The 20,542-nt window shown below is 36.6% G+C and overlaps 1 long non-coding RNA gene across 1 annotated transcript in view; it reads left to right on the forward strand.

Annotated features, from left to right (window-relative positions):
- The window catches only part of LOC145673924 (uncharacterized), a 184,683-nt gene that overhangs the window by 156,789 nt on the left and 7,352 nt on the right, over positions 1–20,542 (forward strand). Inside the window, exons 3-4 of the long non-coding RNA XR_014128863.1 lie at positions 3,632–3,673; positions 10,189–10,296. This is a non-coding gene — a long non-coding RNA (uncharacterized LOC145673924). The remainder of the gene's footprint in view (positions 1–3,631; positions 3,674–10,188; positions 10,297–20,542) is intronic.

Consider the following 20,542-nt stretch of genomic DNA (forward strand, 5'->3'; position numbering starts at 1 on the left):
AGTTGAGATGATAGTGATAGCGCATGACTCGAAAAAAAATAATAGAAATAGATGGAATAAAAAAGACAATCCTGATTGAAATTCAACAATACAGCACAGCCAATGATAATTGCTGATTTCTGTGGCGACAAATCTTTCCAGTAGATTACTCTATAGATTTAGTTATAGTCGTTAATGCAATATGATGGACAGAACATTCAATAGAAAGTGGTCCTTCGTTGTCCAATGATTAACGAACTGTATTGCCGTATACGTGGTATAGACTTCGTTATGCAGTATGTAGTAAGTTTTATCTCGAATGTTGTAAAGAGATTTACATCCAGAGTCGTTAATACAATGATTTCTGTGTGTGGTGTAAGGTTCTTTTCCCTGTGGAGGTACTTTGGATAGTAATTAAGTAGTAGCTTTTATCCTGAATTTTGTAAAGTGATGTTGATAGCCAATAAATCAACAACTTAGGTATACAGAGTAATTCAGAATTCCTATTGCTCATTTCGAGGGGTGCAAAACAAGTCTAGTGGAGCAAGTTTTAATAAGGAACCGATGCCAGGAAACACACCGTTTAAGTACTACACAGATAAGAAGATCACATAATGTAACATCTTCAGTGTCAGACAACACACATTGACAGAGGACCACATATTCCTGCACCTGGCGTCATGTGTACTGCTTCGAACGCCATCTCTGAACAATTCAACGTGCTTGGACCTTTAAGTAACTTGCTTGTGATTCGTGGCGGAAGACAATTCGTTGTGTACCATTTTGGGTCTCGACTCTTACGTCAGGCTCATTTAGTCGTAGTGGAGGACAGCACAGTACAAAATGGTTGGATACAGATTTTCAGAGGACAATGACATGTTAATTTATGCCGAAGCAGGAAATAATGGTTGACCTGTGCTTGATTTGTATGTGTGTTACTCTATCGTATCATTCCATCATATACCGTTTTCTGCCTAATTAGAGTAACTCTGCGAGGAAATTTCAAATTGAACAGAGTGTGCTAAAGGAAATAGTTTTAATTATAATGAATTAAACAGTGGAAGGAGAGAAATAGGAGGAAAGGGAAGAACTTCGAGACAATTCACACCAGCCGATTTTTCTCCACCACAAAGGCAACTTGGTGTCAGCTACGATAGAGCCAGGGACCCCAGTCATCAAAGGTGAACACTCTACCATTGAGTCAACGCAGCCTACTAAGTTGAAGAAAAGTTCTTGCATCGAACTAAAGAGAAATCGTCTACGAGTACAAAATCACTAACGACAATTCATCTATTTTAGAATCGCGTTTTGTTTATTCTGCATAACCATCAGCTTCACCCATACCAATCCCAGATGGTACTCTCCTTTAGATTGTGCCCCGTGTATCAATTACTATGCATGGTTTCTACACCGTTGTGTGAATGTTTTCGAGTTTTTTTTCTTTGGCTTGTGCTATTTACGTATAAAGCACGTTTTTTTAAGGGACAGTGTTTACAGCAGTAGGAACGGCCACATTTAAAAATAATGAAAATCCACGTACCATAGAGTCTCACGGATCTCAACAATGATTTGCATTAATGTATGAGCTGTTAATATCAATGGTCGTCTGATTGGACTGTACTTTCTTCCGGACTGCCTAACAGGTGCAAGGTACTTGACTATCCTGCAAGAGGCGTTGGCCAATTTCTTGAATAATGTCCCGTTGCACGTTCCCTGAACCCTTTGTTTCATCATGATGAGGCACCAGCACACTTTTCCTAGCAAGTTCGACATTATCTCAATAACACAAAGGGATCGTCATGGCGGGCCAACTCCTTGGTCAGCACGGCCACTCTACTTTTTCGTACGGGGCTACATTAAGTATCATGTTTATGAGACCCGTGGAGTGTCAGAGGGAGGTCTTATTGTGCTAATTCTAAAGATAGATGATACGATTTAGCACAAAAGGGTGTTTTTATGCATCGCATGCAAACTTTCTTCGAAGTCACACTGCTTGCAACGAACTTCAGGGCAAAATATCAAGATGCTCTTATAGGAACGCAGATAAAGTGTGATAGGTGTAATTCTGTGCTCTGGCCATCTGTGTTGTACAAAAACAATATAGTGGAAGATTAACATTATGTGATCTTATCATCTGTGTAGTACTGAAAAGAGGTACGTTTCCGGACATGAGTTTCATATCATAATTTGATCTACTAGGACCCATTCAGTAGATCAAACGTATGGCTAGATGGAGAGAAAATCGAAGATGTTAAGACGTTCCCCAGTTTTGGAAGCCTAATACCCTTGGAAGGAAGAAGTAAAAAGGACGTAAGATCCAGAATAGCGCAGGCTAAACAAGCATTCAATAGGAAGAAAGGACTGCTAACATCAAGAAATGTGTCGTTGGATATTCGTAAACAATTTATTAAGACAATGGTATGGAGCATGGCTCTGTAGGGATCAGAGATATGGACATTGGGAAAAAACTGAAATACCCAAGCTTGAAGCATTTGAAATGTGGTGTTGGCGCAGAATGCTGCGCATACCATGGACCGAAGGGAAAAAGGATGAAGACGTACTAAAGGAAGATAATGAAGGACTACAGATCATGAAGAAAATAGGAAAAAGAAGAAACAGCAAGCTAGCAAACCAGAAAAAAAAACTCACTCAAGATGGCTGACCTGCAAACGTTGTTACACTTTTTCGACCGAGGGTCCCCACCGGGACCGCTCGCACCAAAGGCGAGAACGTTAGTGACTATGCCACGCGGGGCCACGGCTCAGTATAAATACAGCGTGAATGTATGGCATGAAAACTACAGTGAATAAAACACGAACCAACTAGTACTAGTTGGTCTCTAAAAAGCGCGAATGCTATCTAACCGACTCAGGGAAGTAGTGCAGCATGGGGCAGCGGTAGCGAGGGATGCGTCCGTAGGGAGCAGGCGCATCAGCGACGGGGGTATATCCATAAACGAGATTAGTGGAAGAGCATACTTGCACATAAAATATTTTCGCTTTCACTCAAAATTCATTTCAATATATGTGCGCTGACAGAATGCTTACATTTACACTATCATTAATTCACAAAAAATGTTTCACATCGTATTTTCACTATATATTTTCTACTTGGTAGAACCGTCTACTCGAGTGAATCCAATACGCAATTTCAGTTGTCTCCGACATATATATGGTATATAATCTTAGTATTTCCTTGCACAGACAATAATTAGAACTTAAAAGCTTTACAACGTATAATAAAATCTAGGAAGTGGGGATTAAGTTCTTTGTATATCTTCTATCAATATTAAATTAATCCTTTAACTTGGCAGATAAAACGAAAATGGGAAACCAAATATATTTCAGCATCAACTATAAGAGCATAAGAACATAGTCCAATAGTTAGATATTATCGTCAGTATTAGCATCATAACTATTTTCCCACCACGCAAGCTCAAATTCAGTAACTTCCATGTTTCCCTTTGATCTCTTCGTTAAAACATTTAAGTTGAAATTTCTTAATTTCTTACGGTAATTATAATATTTATTCTTCTTGTTTATTTTGCGTTCTAACAGTTGAGAATTGAAAGTAGCTAATTATTTTTCGTGTAAATAGATAAGCTAATGCCAATGTTGTTAAGACGGAATAATATTTTTTTCTCTCTTTGTAGGAGTCAGTTTACTGAATCAGAAGAGGCAAGTTGTAGTTTATGGTAAGTTGTCAAAAAAGTATGTAGGCGTTTCTTTTGAGGTTAAGTCATATAATTATTTACAAATTCTAAAAGAGGCGGCGACGATGAGAAAGATGATAATGGTGGAAAGGCTAAATAGGGAGGAAACGGGTCAATCCCAAGACAACTCACTCACGGGGTATTTATTAAACAGTTGAGATTATGTGACAAATGTTTTGGGGTGTAACAATAAAGAAGTGAAAATAGAGATAAAAGAAATAAAGGAATTCTGAATGTTAGGAGCTGTATAGGAGTTTTAATTATTTATTATGATTAGGCTTACGAACACTATGGTAGAGTATATCCTAAAGAGAACGTTACAACTCTGATCTTCTTTCTTCACCAGCTATCATTATAAACCTCCCTCTATTTCTTTTTAAAATTAACCATCATTAGTAATATTCGCCCCTCCCTCATTTTAGGTTAAACTTCCTCTCTAGCTGTTATCCATCTACTTTCCCTTCTGCTTGATCAGAGAATTGGTTTCAACGCTCTAATCGAATTTTCTAATCCAACTCCCTAATTTAGTTCTGTTTAATTTAAGGAACTCTTTAACTACCTCACGAAGCTAGATGAAGAACAGAAACCCAAATCTGGTGTGAGTGAGAGTGAAGATCAACGTGTCTCAAAGAATTTGTACAATGCAAGAGTCACGATTCTTGTAGATCAGGATAGTACTAATGCAGAATCTAACTGTCCAACATACAACAGGATTTGTTAAAGGATATGGAGATCATTGAATCATTTTATGTTTCAGCAGAATATCGGTCTCTCTAAATATTAGTCGCGAAGTAATTTCATGTATGGATACTGAAAAAGAAGAGCCAGCTGAAAAAATGTCTTTGAAGTAGCTTCGATCAAAAATAAGAAGTCAGATGAAATGCCTCCAACTCAGTCCCTGATTCTTACTTACCGTTTTCTTGTAATGTAAATTTTATGTGCGCCTTAGTAAACTACACGATAAAGTTTTTGCCACTGCAATGTTAAGAATACAAGAATCACTTAGAAAACAGGAAAATAATCTTTCGTACAGCATGGGCCACATAAAAGTAGCCCGGTATGCTGATATTGGATAACGGCCAAAATAGTAGGAAAATGTAAACATTGGCTTATTTGCATGTTACACAAGATTTCGAAACTTACCTCGTTAATGCTGAGACACTCTACGGCAGTGATTGACGCCACCTGTAGTTCTTCATGGGTAATGCTACGGATAGTGTGGGTAAAGGTTTGCAGCAGTTTTGCCAGGATATAGGACACTTCTGCTTTAAGTATTCCCAGAGATACAAATCATAGCACGATCTCCTGGGAAGAAAGCGGGCACAATCCCTTGTTTATTGTCCGTACTTCTGTAAACGGTTCATACGTACCATCGCCAGAGATTTGTTCGAAGTGTAGCATGTTTCTGCATCTGTTCCAAGTATGAATATTGTCTTTCTTGTGGTTTCAGTTCGTTGCAATAATTCATAATAAACTTCATTATTTATTGTTTATTTAAATAGAACTGATCCACTACACATGTCGCTGAAACAGCACATCAAACACCAGTTTTCCATTTATGACATCTGTATTTTCAGCATACCAGTGCCACGTATACTGCGCATTCATCTAATAAAACAAATAGATATTTGCTTCGTCGGACATAAAATAAACCAAGATCCGAACGTTAATCCACAATAATATAGCCAAATTGCAGTATACTGCCCGTTTAACTGCTTTCGGTTCCTTCGTTCTTGGACACATGCTGCTCCGTATTGTTTCACTTTCAAAACTTCACTACACACTGACTCGTTGTTCATGGCAAAACTATCTTCTGGGATAGTTTCCGGCTAGGGCTTTGTTGCTTCGTGTTATCTGATGCTGAATATCCCTGTCAATATCCGGTGTTCTTACAATTTGTTCCTGCTTACTCACATTCGTCACATACCCATTTTTGTAAAATGTTCTGAATACAGCGTTTTACATTTGATTTTGTACCTTGGTGCCTGTCAGTGAAGCCTTCTTGAATGTTCTTAATTGGCTCCGTCCACATATTCTACCATTGTCGCAATTCGTTGTTCCACAGGAAGCACAAATCGTCTGGACTCAACTTGTTTACCATAACTGAACAGACAGGGAATCCCAGCTAACAACTTCATATCGGGCGGCATACGTGCAACACATAGCTGCACCGTACAGAATCAGACATCTCAAGGTGCCAAACAGCTATGCATTGAACTGCATACTATTGTCAGCTAGAATTACTCAGACAGTTAAGCATAATTGTTTCCTTGTCTCTGGTGTTGCCCGGCTGGGATATTTTTATATGGGCACCATGTATCATTATGGCATGGAGAATGTAATCGTTTATTAATAAAAAAAAAATGGTCTTTATAAAGAGTCTATTCATCACTAGGATAAAACAAATTGACAGAAACAAGAAATATATTGTAAAGTAAACAAATAATATCATTCTATCTTATAGAGATGTTGTTGCTTCAGCACAAAGATTTCAAAGATTGATAAGAAATTGCTTGAGCTGGCTGATCTTAATTATGCTATAGTTTATTTCGGCAGTCAATATCTACTAGAAGAAACAGGAAGAATTTCAATTTAAAGATGTAAACAAAATAGTTGTTTGTGGTTTACTTTGTGTACAAAGGCAAAGTAAAATTAATAACTGCCAAAGTTGAGGATACTAGATCATACAGGAATATCTTTTATATGCTTCAAGATTAAACGAAAATATTTTAGATAGTATATCGACAAGAAAAGGATCGTAAAATTTCCCTTTAAAAATGTTCCGAACTACGCCACAGAAACAGAGAAAACTGAAAAATAGACGATTTAATCAAAAAATGAAAAAAAATATAGGGATATTTTTTTGTGATAAGACTATGTATTTAACAGTGAAGAAACTTATCAGTAAGCTAAGTACGAAATTAAGCACAAGTAACACTTCTCTCTTTTTTTATAATGAATCAAAGCCTTGCAGAAAACAATAATAAGTAAAGTTCATATCAGAACTGTGTTCTTGACGTTTAGCTTATATGCACGAGTACCGACAAAACTTAACATATGTAATCACCGTGTAAAAAATACAGTACCTCTTTTATTCTAATACTATGTGAAGGGTCAGAGGACCAAATAATAGCGAAAATAAGTTACACTTGTTCGATTAAGTTATTATGAATTATACTTTCTAATAAATTTTAGAAAACTTTTGCTTAATCCTGATTACAGAAAATTTTAGCGTGCGTTAATAAAACACAAGATCAATTTTTGACTTGTTATTTTGAAAAAAGCGTAACACTTGCTTAACAAATTGTTGGAGACTGAGCTTTATCCTGGTAGTGATATGAAGATGTGTATTTAGAAACTGTGGAATAAGGTAAAAGTTACTTATGATTGTGATGCGTTAATGAGTACAATAATTTCTTAGCGAAGTACAAATTCGTATTTATTTTATGTCATATAATAGGAACTATAACGATATGAGGAATAACAAAACCTTAAACATCCAATATTATAGCCATGCAAGGAGTCTAATCTTACTATTACATGAAGAATTTAAGTGTTTCTTACCGATGTGTAACTTCTATATTATACGAAACGAAGCACTAAAGCGAGTTTCCTCGCGAAATGTATAAGTTAACTTTTATCTATGTGTGGTGTGAAGATAACGAGTTACCTTGCAAGATGGAAGGAATACTTTAACAGCATTAAGCTATGAATAATATAGGTTTAACTGCAGTTGAATAAATCTTGATAAATTCTGTGTAAAGCAACCATACCATTACTTTTGTACTGTCTTTCTTCTAGAAATTCTTATAGAAACTTCATTTGTACGTTAATCTAATGTATCATAGCAATCCCTAAAACAGTAGTTAAACTTCATGATTTTTTTTCCAAACCCAGACCTTCTTTACTCTGTAAAAGAAAAGAATCAAGCAAATTTTGGCTTTTTGGTTAAGTTTTTCGAAAGAATTGAACTGGATTCTACTAAGAGTATTTTACTCTACGGTACTTTATTGTTCTAGAAGAACCGTATTATCATCCAGTTGTCAGCATTTATTTTTCCTTTGAAGGAAACATAATACCTCTCAATTGCCTGTAAACTTGATCACCACTTTAGAGACTACTACACTTACGTGAATAACTATAAAAGAAAGCACTTCATGGGGCAGTTAAGATTCTTTTAAAGAAAATAATGTATCATTATTCCCTGAAAGTTGTAATAGGAAACAAGTTTCAAATTATTGTCTGTAGATATAGAAAGAAGTGAATCAATTGTGATTTTATATTTGAAATTACATGTTTAACCATAAATAGAAGCTTAAATGCACACTTTGATTATGTGATTTTATTCCCTTCCAAAACTACAAGAGAAACTCTCTCATCTTTGTCACATCAAAATAATGAATCAAAACAAAAACACACACTAAACACACCAAACGTTACTATTCATTGAAATAAACATAAGAAGGACAAATATATCAAGATAAACTAAATGGAAAATGCATACTTTTTTTTTCTAAAGTGAAGATAGTTTGTTCATCTAACAGTAAACTCTTATCGCATCTGCTATTACTTAATAAATTGAAACTCTTTCCGATTATTTTTTATTTTATTTTCACAAGAACAATTCCTCTTTTATATACTTTGATTTAAAATCCTTTAGAAACAAGCTTCAATGACAGTAATATGGAAAGTAATTTCAAATAATTATCACATTTCTGAAGTAAATAAACGTCCTTTTCCAACTAAGCAATGTATAACGCTCATTAGAATAAAGACACACATTTACCTCCATAGACATTGACTTACAACATGACTTAAAAAAATGCTACCATTTCGTTAATTTCTGTTCATATTATTTTAGATTAATTTATTTTAGGTTAGGTTATTCTATCTATTTGCATAGTTCCTTATGTACGCTTCCGGTAAGTGTATATAGTCTCTACAGGATTTTGTATTTCTCTTTTTTTCTATAAAATATAATACTTTTCTTTCTTAAATAAGTCATAGATCAATTATGCTTTTCTTACTTCAACTCTTTTCTCCTTTAAATCTATTTTAACCTAGTTTAGGTCCCCTTCATCTAAACAATCCCATTATTATTATTTTAATCTGTAATATTCGTAATTAGCGACTGTATTCACATTAAAGTTCTTGTCTAGTAAAATTAATACGCTCTAAATATCATGTCACACAGTGCAATAAAGAAAATGAGCATTGCTCACATAAGCTTATAATATTCTTATGCAATACATATATTTCTGATTATTATACCCAGAGCTATAAGATATTGCATTCAGAAGAAAAAAACGGCTAGATACATGGTCAGAAATTAATACGCATTATTCATTCTGTTTCAGAATTCGTATACAAATAACTTTAAAAAAATTCAGTATAAATATGTCCCCGCTTTTCTTACTTCGTAACAGGGGTGACATTTGGGAAGGACATGGGGGATCTGTTGTCCGCTAGAGTTTGAGACATATATACTATTTAATCTATTGTTTACTAATTAAAAGTAAAACTCTTATTCTGCTGTAGAATCTTGCCCACCTGGCAAAATCTGAAATAACGTTATTGTTTAGTAACTGGCAGGTTCCAAGTTTGATTTACCTGATCTACTGGTGTCACGTTATTTTTTTTTCTGGGACTTTCCTTATTTTCATTAAACAAAGAACTTTGATATAACATTTAAATAAATGGACTCTGGTCGATTTCCTTTCTTTTCCTTTCCTTTCTTCTCCTTTCATTACCTTTCTTTTTTCATTTCATTTCCTTTCTTTATATTTTCATTTTCTCTTTCTTTCTTGCTTTTACTTCCCGCCACTTCCCTTCCTTTCATTTCCCCTTTCCTTTTCTCTCATTCATTTCCTTTCTTCTTCTTTCATTTTACTTTCCTTACTTTTTGTTCTTTTTTTCGTTTCCTTTCATGTTCTTACTTTCCTTTCCTTTCTTTTTATTTTATTTCCTCTCATTTTATTTTATTTTATTTTATTCCCTTTCATTTCCTTTAAATGCCTTTCCATTTCTTCCCTTTCCTTTCATTTCCTTGTATTTCATTTCATTTATTTCTCTTTATTTTCTTTTTCTTTCCGTTCTTTATTTATTAACTTGTCCATGACAAATTTCTTCAACATATATGTTTACACCTTGTAAATAAACAAACGTTAATAGATTATTGCTAAGAAAGTACTATTCAATGCAAAATCAGAAGGTGATAAATATAACTATTCTTTTAATATAATACCGGGATTAATGAAAAGCAAAGTAAAAAAAAGTAAAAATTCTCATGGAGATGGAGATACAGGCAGACAGGGACAGAGAGTAAAGAACAAAGAAAGAATTCTTTGACGACGAATTTAATTAACTTTTTCTTCCGTTGAAAACATTCCTTGGAGATGTAAAGTTTTGTAGTGTACAATGGAGTATTTCTGTCTTCCGCAGAAGCACTAGACCACTCAACAGAATTTAATTTCAGCCTTTTTTTTTATTCTGAGTAGGAGGCAGAAAGTATTCGAGAACGAGAGACTCCTACACAGACAAAAGGAATCCAAACAAAATAACGAAAACGTGAGAAATGGTTAATTAGACAGCCCAGAGCTAGAAAGGTAAGCACCACCGCATCTCTTCTGTGATGCCGTAAGTTTTGCTAATAATAATAATGATAATAATAATAATAATAATATAACTATAATTGAGTTGTTTAAGAAGAGAATAAGTTTTAAAACCAAAATGTTGAGAAATCGAGGGGAAAAAACTGCATAAATGAGTTTTGATTCAATTACTTCCAACTTTGAACTGGAACTTGTGAACTATATACTATACCAATCATATATAAAACAAAGCTTGGAACTGAGATAATGCACAATACAAGAAATCACTTTATCCTTTTTAGTCTTTATTCCCTTCCTAAGACTAAATTCAATCCATTCCTGAGAGAGAGAGAGCTGCAGAGAAATAGAGGGAACGAATGAGACGTTAAAGCTTGAACTTATCTTTAGCGTGTACATCAAAGAAGTATCACAGTACAATGTTTTACATACACTCAAAAGAAGAAGAGTTTTACATACACTGCAAACTTACAATTTTGATTGCAAATTCAGTTACAGACTAAAGAGTGACAAACTATTTCAATACATGGTAAACACAATACAGATATATATTTTATGTTGAACAGTGGACAATATTATTCACGTCGTGTTTCGTTAAAATCTACATTTTTTTTGTGTTGCAACGTATAATATCATACATTACGCATTTGTTTCCGCTACCATGAAAAAGCTTATGAGTTACGATCAGTGGACAACTAAAATGTTTTTCCACAGATGTTTGACAAAGCGTGTAATCTACTTTTCTTTTAATTTTCTTTCTTTTAGATGAAATAGTATAGTACGGAAGGGCCAGTTCTATAAGTTGCACTCCAGTCTTATCATGGTGTTCCCACCAGAAAGTATTTTATCCAAAATTCTCCTTAATCCTAGACATTTTTTCTCTGAGTGGAAGACTTTGGCTCGATTCCGGGCTAGAGCTCACGTGGTTCGGATTCCACATTAAGATGTAAGTCCACGTTTAAATAGCCTCGCTCTTGGTAGGGGCGCTAAACTAAATTCAATCAATCAATCTACCTATGCCTTAGTGAACAAAATAAGAAGATGAAGGAATTGAGGAATAACCATTTCCGAATGAAAATATGTGCTAGATGAATGTGTGCTTATCTAGGTGATATTTCGTATTAAACCAACATCAAAATATCTTAGTACCTCGAACGGGTTAACTGTTAGAGCAACGTAGATAGCGTGGTAACTGTAAATTTTCGATGGCCTTTATGTACATGGAAGCAAGATAAAATATGGATATGATTTTATTGAACACGAGTTGTCTTGCTCAAGGTAGACGCTAATGTGTTTCGATAATTTCTTAAAGAATAAAGAGAAGTGCTCAACAGTATGGGGTAAAAATTCAGTCAGCGTGGAAGAATAATTGTATTAACGCAATGAATTGAATTGAAGCCATGAATTTATATATTAAACTAGCCTACATATCCTTGCTCTCTAACCAATCCATCTCTCCAACTTGGCCATAGTATATAGAACCATGTATATGATAGCAGTATGTTACTTTTATTCTATAGTTCGGTCACTTGTATAAGCTGTACAATTTCTGTGATCACGGGTAGTCAACTTAATGTGATTTACTGTATATCGAGTTGTTCTTATTACTCTGAGATGGCCAATTGCATAGCTTCTTCATTGGGACCAAATAATTAAAATTTTATTGTATACATTTCAAAATATACAATTATATTTCAATTGTTGAAAAAATACTCTTCGTTTCACAATTCAAAAATTTGAAAGTTCTTACGAATAAAATTAATAGAATTTGCATTTTCTTAAAATGAATATTTCGATTAAAATTATGGATTATTACGAGAATGCAGAATTTTCTTAATTGAGCAACGGAAAAAAAGTTTAATCATCTATAAAAATACATTTTTCTGAATGTTAGCTAAAAATTTCAAATGTTTTGATGATTCATCTTTTAATCCGTGTTGATAGGAAGAAGATGGACTATAATGGAACACTTGGGAGGATCAAAACAGGAGAAACGAAAGAAGTAAGACAAAATCCATAGAAACAATATAGTTTATCACAATACCAAATGGACAAGCATCAAACCATGACCTTCGTATCAGAGAGAAGTATTTTACCACTCACCAATAACTTGCTCATAATAGAGGCATGATAGATGACAAGAAACGAAACCAATGTTGTGCTGTGCACGTCAATTTAGACAGCCCCCCCACCTTTTCAGATTTAATCGGAAATTGTCTCAATCGTTTGTACATCGTTTGTACAGAAATGTGCAGACGAAATTTTTGTTTGTACACAATTAGGGGCGCCGCCAGAACGAAAACAAAGTGGGGGGCTGTCTAAATGGTAGCCCCCCCACCTTTGCAGATTCAATCGGAAATGGTCTCAATCGTTTGTACATCGTTTGTACAGAAATGTGCAGGCGAAATTTTCGTTTGTACACAATTAGGGACGCCGCCAGAACGAAAACGAAGTGGGGGGCTGTCTAAATGGTGGCCCCCCACCTTTGCAGATTCAATCGGAAATGGTCTCAATCGTTTGTACATCGTTTGTACAGAAATGTGCAGGCGAAATTTTTGTTTGTACACAATTAGGGGCGCCGCCAGAACGAAAACAAAGTGGGGGCTGTCTAAATGGTAGCCCTCCACCTTTTCAGATTCAATCGGAAATGGTCTCAATCGTTTGTACATCGTTTGTACAGAAAGTGCAGGCGAAATTTTCGTTTGTACACAATTAGGGGCGCCGCCAGAACGAAAACGAAGTGGGGGGGCTGTCTAAATGGTAGCCCCCACCTTTGCAGATTCAATCGGAAATGGTCTCAATCGTTTGTACATCGTTTGTACAGAAATGTGCAGGCGAAATTTTTGTTTGTACACAATTAGGGGCGCCGCCAGAACGAAAAAAAAGTGGGGGCTGTCTAAATGGTAGCCCCCCACCTTTTCAGATTCAATCGGAAATGGTCTCAATCGTTTGTACATCGTTTGTACAGAAATGTGCAGGCGAAATTTTCGTTTGTACACAATTAGGGGCGCCGCCAGAACGAAACCAAAGTGGTGGGCTACCATTTAGACAGCCCCCCCACCTTTTCAGATTGAATCGGAAATGGTCTCAATCGTTTGTACATCGTTTGTACAGAAATGTGCAGGCGAAATTTTTGTTTGTAAACAATTAGGGGCGCCGCCAGAACGAAAACAAAGTGGGGGCTGTCTAAATGGTAGCCCCCACCTTTTCAGATTCAATCGGAAATTGTCTCAATCGTTTGTACATCGTTTGTACAGAAATGTGCATTCGAAATTTTCGTTTGTAAACAATTAGGGGCGCCGCCAGAACGAAAACAAAGTCGGGGCTGTCTAAATGGTAGCCCCCACCTTTTCAGATTCAATCGGAAATGGTCTCAATCGTTTGTACATCGTTTGTACAGAAATGTACATGCGAAATTTTCGTTTGTACACAATTAGGGGCGCCGCCAGAACGAAAACAAAGTGGGAGCTGTCTAAATGGTAGCCCCCCACCTTTTCAGATTCAATCGGAAATGGTCTTAATCGTTCGTACATCGTTTGTACAGAAATGTGCAGGCAAAATTTTCGTTTGTAGATAATTAGGGCGCCGCCAGAACGAAAACAAAGTGGGGGGCTGTCTAAATGGTAGCCCCCCCACCTTTTCAGATTCAATCGGAAATGGTCTCAATCGTTTGTACATCGTTTGTGCAGAAATGTGCAGGCGAAATTTTCGTTTGTAAACAATTAGGGGCGCCGCCAGAACGAAAATAAAGTGGGGGGACTGTCTAAATGGTAGCCCTTACCTTTTCAGATTCAATCGGAAATGGTCTCAATCCTTTGTACATCGTTTGTACAGAAATGTGCCGGCAAAATTTTTCGTTTGTACACAATTAGGGACGCCGCCAGAAAGAAAACAAAGTGGGGAGCTACCATTTAGGCAGCCCCCAAGATTTCAGATTCAATCGGAAATGGTCTCAGTCGTTTGTACATAGTTTGTATAAAAATGTACAGTCAAAATTTTCGTTTGTACAGAATTTGGGGCGCCACCAGAACGAAACCAAAGTGGAGGGCTACCATTTAGACAGCCCCCCACCTTTTCAGATTGAATCGGAAATGGTCTCAATCGTTTGTACATCGTTTGTACAGAAATGTGCAGGCGAAATTTTTGTTTGTAAACAATTAGGGGCGCCGCCAGAACGAAAACAAAGTGGGGGGCTGTCTAAATGGTAGCCCCCACCTTTTCAGATTCAATCGGAAATGGTCTCAATCGTTTGTACATCGTTTGTACAGAAATGTGCAGGCAAAAGTTTCGTTTTTCACAATTAGGGGCGCCGCCAGAACGAAAACAAACTGGGGGCTGCCTAAATGGTAGACCTCCCACCATGTCGAATTCAATGACAAACTGTCGCACTTGTTTGTACGTCTTTGTACAGAAGTGTGCAGGCGTTGCACACAATTAGGGGTGCCGCCAAAACGATGACAAAGTATATGCTGCCTAATTGGTAACCCCTCCCCACGTCCGATCCAAAAGAAAATTATCTCAATTTTTTGTTCATCCTTTGTACAGTAATGCAAAGTCGAAAGTTTTTTTTCTACGCTATCAGGGGCGTCGACAGAACGAACACACATGGGAGCTGTCTAAGTGGGGCCCACCATGTTCGATTGAACCACAAATTGTCGCGATCGTTTATACATCGTTTGTGCAAAAATGTGCAGGTAAAATTTTCGTTTGTACTAAATAATATACGGATGTGACTATTTTTAATGTTTGACCTAGAATGGAAGGAAAGGAATGGGGATTGCAATTATTATAATTATGTATATATCTCAGGATTTGCTCAAAGTTAGAGATATGAAAGTTGTTATTTCGACTTCTCATTTCAAATGTTAAACCAGTGTATCGTGTTTTAACGTTTTTTGATATTTAGCCTAGAAAGTAAGAAAGGGGATTGGGCTACAGCTGTGTATTACTGTTTTTGCAGTTTGGCGATCAACGTTAACCGGCTGAATAACGATTGCTGAGATTGAAAATGGTACCTATTATTAGAACGCTAGATTGCAAAACACCAGTTCTCGCTATCTCCTATTCCGATAATCGTCAATATACTGTAAATGTATTAAGTGGAGTTTGTGAAACACGTACGGACTTTAGAAATACCGTAGTTGGAAAGAGTAGAAGCTGAGGGACAGTCTGTGAACCGAACTCAGAAGCTCTCGATTTGCAAAGCGTGAAACACAAACTGTGTTGGTCCTTATTATTCCCATTTAAACATTAATTTGATTATTTCTATATGCCACTTTATGTCGATAACGGCTGAACTTGAACTTAAAACGGCACTGAATCTTTCACTATTCATCTCAGTCATCCTGGAAACTGTTCCTTTGACACTAATATCGTCTGTTTTCGATTATTCCTCCCTCTGAACCCCCATGACGGTGGGGGCTAAAATGGTATTTAAATGACATCAGAAGTATCACTATTCTTTTCAGACCCTCTAAACTATGGATCCGACACATTACTTTTACATGTAACCCCCATCACTCCTCGGAGGTCAGAGAGGGTTCGCAGAATATAGCGATCTTTATTAATTAGACGATAGGTTACCTAATCATCAAATTTGATTTAGATCTGAAATTACCAAGAAATAGAGTATCGCATACACACATATCAGCACCCATAGAAGGGTCAGAGAAAGTACCAAATATAGCTATATTCTATTGACTTGCTCACGAAATTTAGTTCAGATCCGATCAGTATTTACGGAGAAATGAAACATCACATTCACACAGAGAGAAAGAGAGAGATAGACAAACCTACAAAACATCTGGTAGGAATCTATAAGCTCCCATATTCATACGGCGGGAGCTAAAAATTATTCTTAATATTTACGTCATTGCTTATCCATATCAATTTCTATCTATTTATTAAATTGTGTTCATATTGTACATCTATGAATGTAGTACATTTATTTAATCGAACATGGAGCAAAAATTCACTAAGACATTCTTTTAAGTTACAATAAATTTGAAGGAACAATTATTCAATTGATTATTATTTCAATATATTTTCATACAGTTCCGTATATTTTCCTTCACATTATACCTTGTTATCATTTTTACTAAATTTCAAATTCAAGAATAAAAGTTACAGGGGATGGACAAAAATATGGATTCCCTTCATGCACATTAAATTCACTAAGAGCAAGTAGGACCGTGTGCAGAACGCCCTGTAGTCGATGGGGAATGGAGAAATACAGGTCGTGTATGATTGTCAAAGAGACGTTATACCATTCTTCCGCCAAATAGCGGAACGTTGTTATAGAGAGGACGGTGGTGGGTAGCGGGTATCCAAAACTGACCACAAGGACTCGATGATATTGAGGTGTGTCGATTCTGGGGGCCATGGAAGTTGCGACACTTCATATTTGTGCTCATCGAACCAGTTCTGGACGATGTGAGCTGTATGAGCAGGGACTCTGTCATCTTGGAACATGGCATTACCATCTGGAAATAAGATTTGCATCGTGGAATGCAGCTGGTTACTCAAAATGGTTACTTGGTCCTTGGCAGTGACATGTTCATGCAAGGTGATAATGAGTCTGGCAGAATACCAGCATATGGCTGCCCAAATCATCACTGGGCCACCAAAACTGCCGAAATCATCACTATTGGTAACAGAAGTCTGTATTGTACGCTTGTGCCGGCGTTTTCCACACGTAAATTCGACCAGCACTTGAAAACAATGTAAAGGAAGACTCATCCGACCAGATGCAAGTCTTCCACCTCTCCATTGTCCAGTTTTTATGGGCGTTGCACCACTGTCTCCGTATAGCAGCATAGTCAATAGTAACGAGTGTTTTGGAAATGCAAAATCTGCCATAAATTCCTTACTTGTGGAGTTCTCTTCTGACTGTTTTAACACTAACAGGCTTTGTAAGCACAGTATTCAGCTCAGCATTGACTTTTCGCGCCATGGTGATCTGCTTCGTCACAATCCTACCCAATGTGCGTGTCTCTGTCACGCAACGCACACTTGCGCCCACGCTGGTGCTTCGCTGAAACGGTTTTTCCGAAACATTCGTAGGCAAACATTATCTTCGAGACTGTACCTCTTGATACACTAAAAATTTCCGCTAGTTTCGTTACGGAAACTCCCACAATACGTACACAAATAATTTCCCCTCTTTGAAACTCTATCAGTTCAGACATGATTCACGATAACCTGCACGGACTGGTCCTTGAACTGTAATTGGCCCTTCTGTTCGATTGGCCAGGCTGTTTACCTCAAGGGATGTGCCGTTGACCACAGCGACACCATCATGTTCAGACTCAAATCGTGTTTGAAATGGCTCAATCTTTTATACCAGGTGTTTCCACTCTTTTTGTATATCCCCTGTATTTGCATCCCATGTCTTGTTAGTAAATACTCCATAGTATATGACACATTTTTTAATGTTCCACTAACCAGTACTTTCAAAGTTAATTGCTTCTACTATATTATTATTATTATTATTATTATTATTATTATTATTATTATTATTATTATTATTATTATTATTATTATTATTATTATTATTATTATCTTAGGACTAGCAGATGGTCCAACGTGCAACTGTGCGCAATATTTTGTCTTCATCCTGAGTCTTTAATATAGAATTAATCCAAAATCCAAAATCGCGAATTTCGTGAGCATTTTAGTGAACCCCCTTTCTTACATATTAGGTTAAGTATCAGAAAACGTTAAACCATGATACACTGGTTTAACATTTGAAATGTGAAGTCGAAATAACAACTTTCATACCTCTAAATTTGAGCAATCCCGAGATATATACATAATTATAGTAATTGCAATCCCCAACCCTTTTCTTGAATTCTAGGTCAAATATTAAAAATACTCACATCCGTATATTATTTAGTACAAACGAAAATTTTACCTGCACATTTTTGCACAAACGATGAATAAACGATCGCGACAATTTGTGGTTCAATCGAACATGGTGGGGCTACCACTTAGACAGCTCCCATGTGTGTTCGTTCTGTCGACGCCCCTGATAGCGTAGAAACAAAACTTTCGCCTGCGCATTACTGTACAAATGATGTACAAAAATTGAGATAATTTTCTTTTGAATCGGACGTAGGGAGGGGCTACCAATTAGGCAGCATATACTTTATTATCGTTTTCGCGGCGCCCCATTTGTGTGCAAACGAAAATTTCGCCTTCACATTTCTGTACAAACGATTGAGACCATTTCGGATTGAATCTGAAAAGGTGGGGGGACTGTCTAAATAGTAGCCCCCAGTTTGTTTTCGTTCTGGCGGCGCCCCTAATTGTGTACAAACGAAAATTTCGCCTGCACATTTCTGTACAAATGATGTTCAAACGATTGAGACAATCTCCGATTGAATCTGAAAAGGTGGGGGGCTACCATTTAGACAGCCACCTACTTCTTTTTTCGTTCTGGCGGCGCCCCTAATTGTGTACAAACGAAAATTTCGCCTGCACATTTCTGTACAAACGATGTACAAACGATTGAGACCATTTCCGATTGAATCTGAAAAGGTGGGGGGCTACCATTTAGACATCCCCCACTTTGTTTTCGTTCTGGCGGCGCCCCTAATTGTGTACAAACGAAAATTTCGCCTGCACATTTCTGTACAAACGATGTTCAAACGATTGAGACAATCTCCGATTGAATTTGAAAAGGTGGGGGGCTACCATTTAGACAGCCACCTACTTTTTTTCGTTCTGGCGGCGCCCCTAATTGTGTACAAACGAAAATTTCGCCTGCACATTTCTGTACAAACGATGTGCAAACGATTGAGACCATTTCCGATTGAATCTGAAAAGGTGGGGGGCTACCATTTAGGCAGCCCCCCACTTCGTTTTCGTTCTGGCGGCGCCCCTAATTGTGTACAAACGAAAATTTCGCCTGCACATTTCTGTACAAACGATGTTCAAACGATTGAGACCATTTCTGATTGAATCTGAAAAGGTGGGGGGGGCTGTCTAAATGGACGTGTGCTGTGTGATTCTACAGTGGATGTTGAGGCGAACTGAAAACCAGAAAAGTAGTAGCTACAGAACAGGTAGTTTTCTGTGTTGAATAATAAATCAGTGTGTTTCCTCCATAATTTAATTAGGTGAGGGTTTTCTACTTCCCCATTCTCGTCTCTAGCCAACGTTGAAAGCCACGAAGGTTAAGAGAGTAAGATCTTGTAGTCACGAATACACTTTCCAGAAGAAGACTTTGATGTCCGCTTTCCGTAGTTTATTTAATTAGTTACTCTCTGTGGTTTAATCGTATATATTCCCCAAGTAATCTCTCTTCCCCTGTCTAATTATAACAGGTACTCACCTACTTCTATGAAAAAGAGCAAAATGTTGTCTAGATGAATTAGCACAGTAGCGGCAACTTCTAACAAAATACTTCGGATATAATATTTGTCTACCTGAGCATACATGAGTTCACTTTCGGAATTTCAGATGTGTAGTCAGATAGAGAAGTTTGTCTTTGGAGGTAGTAGTATGTGCCACTATTTCATTCTCATAAATCATTCTATTATAAAGCTGTCACATATGTAATAAAATTGAAACTGATTTTTTTTTTCATATAACAGAAAAAAATAATAGTATAACTGAATTTTTTTATCCAACCCTTCCATTCAAGCTAGTCAGTTTCTAGAAAGGGAATATGGTTATATTAGAAAGAAGTGTGGAGCTATAAAGGCGGAAATTTGAAAGTTGTGAAGGTGCTCGTAAGCAAAACGAAGTCGTACAGAGTCAATAATAGAAATAGCTGTAAACAAGTATTAAATGGAGACAGTTTTCTATATATATTCTTCTTTCGCCAAAGTGGTTCAACCTTTTCTCCCTATAATTTCGTCTTTTACATTTCTATTCTTTATTACACCATGTAACCCCTCTCCAAAACTTTTACATTTTATATTGTGATCTGAGGAATTGAAATTGTAATTTCAAATAGAAATTCTATAACTACTAGATGAACGTATTGGAGGATAAGATCTTTCAATAATACTCACGTCGAAAGAAGGTTCGATTGCATTTAGTGGTAAATTTATGTACTAATAATATAGATCGGTGAATTACCAAGGAAAAAACATAAACGGAAAATAAAGCAGTCTCTTTCCCCAACGTACTCCTGAGATACCATTATCTTCTTTGATGTCTTGGAAGGGGAAACTATGTATCTAGAAAATATATATATTTTGGAATGGACTAGTATATATATATATATATATATATA

The sequence above is a fragment of the Thermobia domestica genome, chromosome 17 (genome assembly GCF_964235325.1).
Source record: "Thermobia domestica chromosome 17, izTheDome1.hap1.1, whole genome shotgun sequence".
Taxonomy (NCBI): domain Eukaryota; kingdom Metazoa; phylum Arthropoda; class Insecta; order Zygentoma; family Lepismatidae; genus Thermobia; species Thermobia domestica.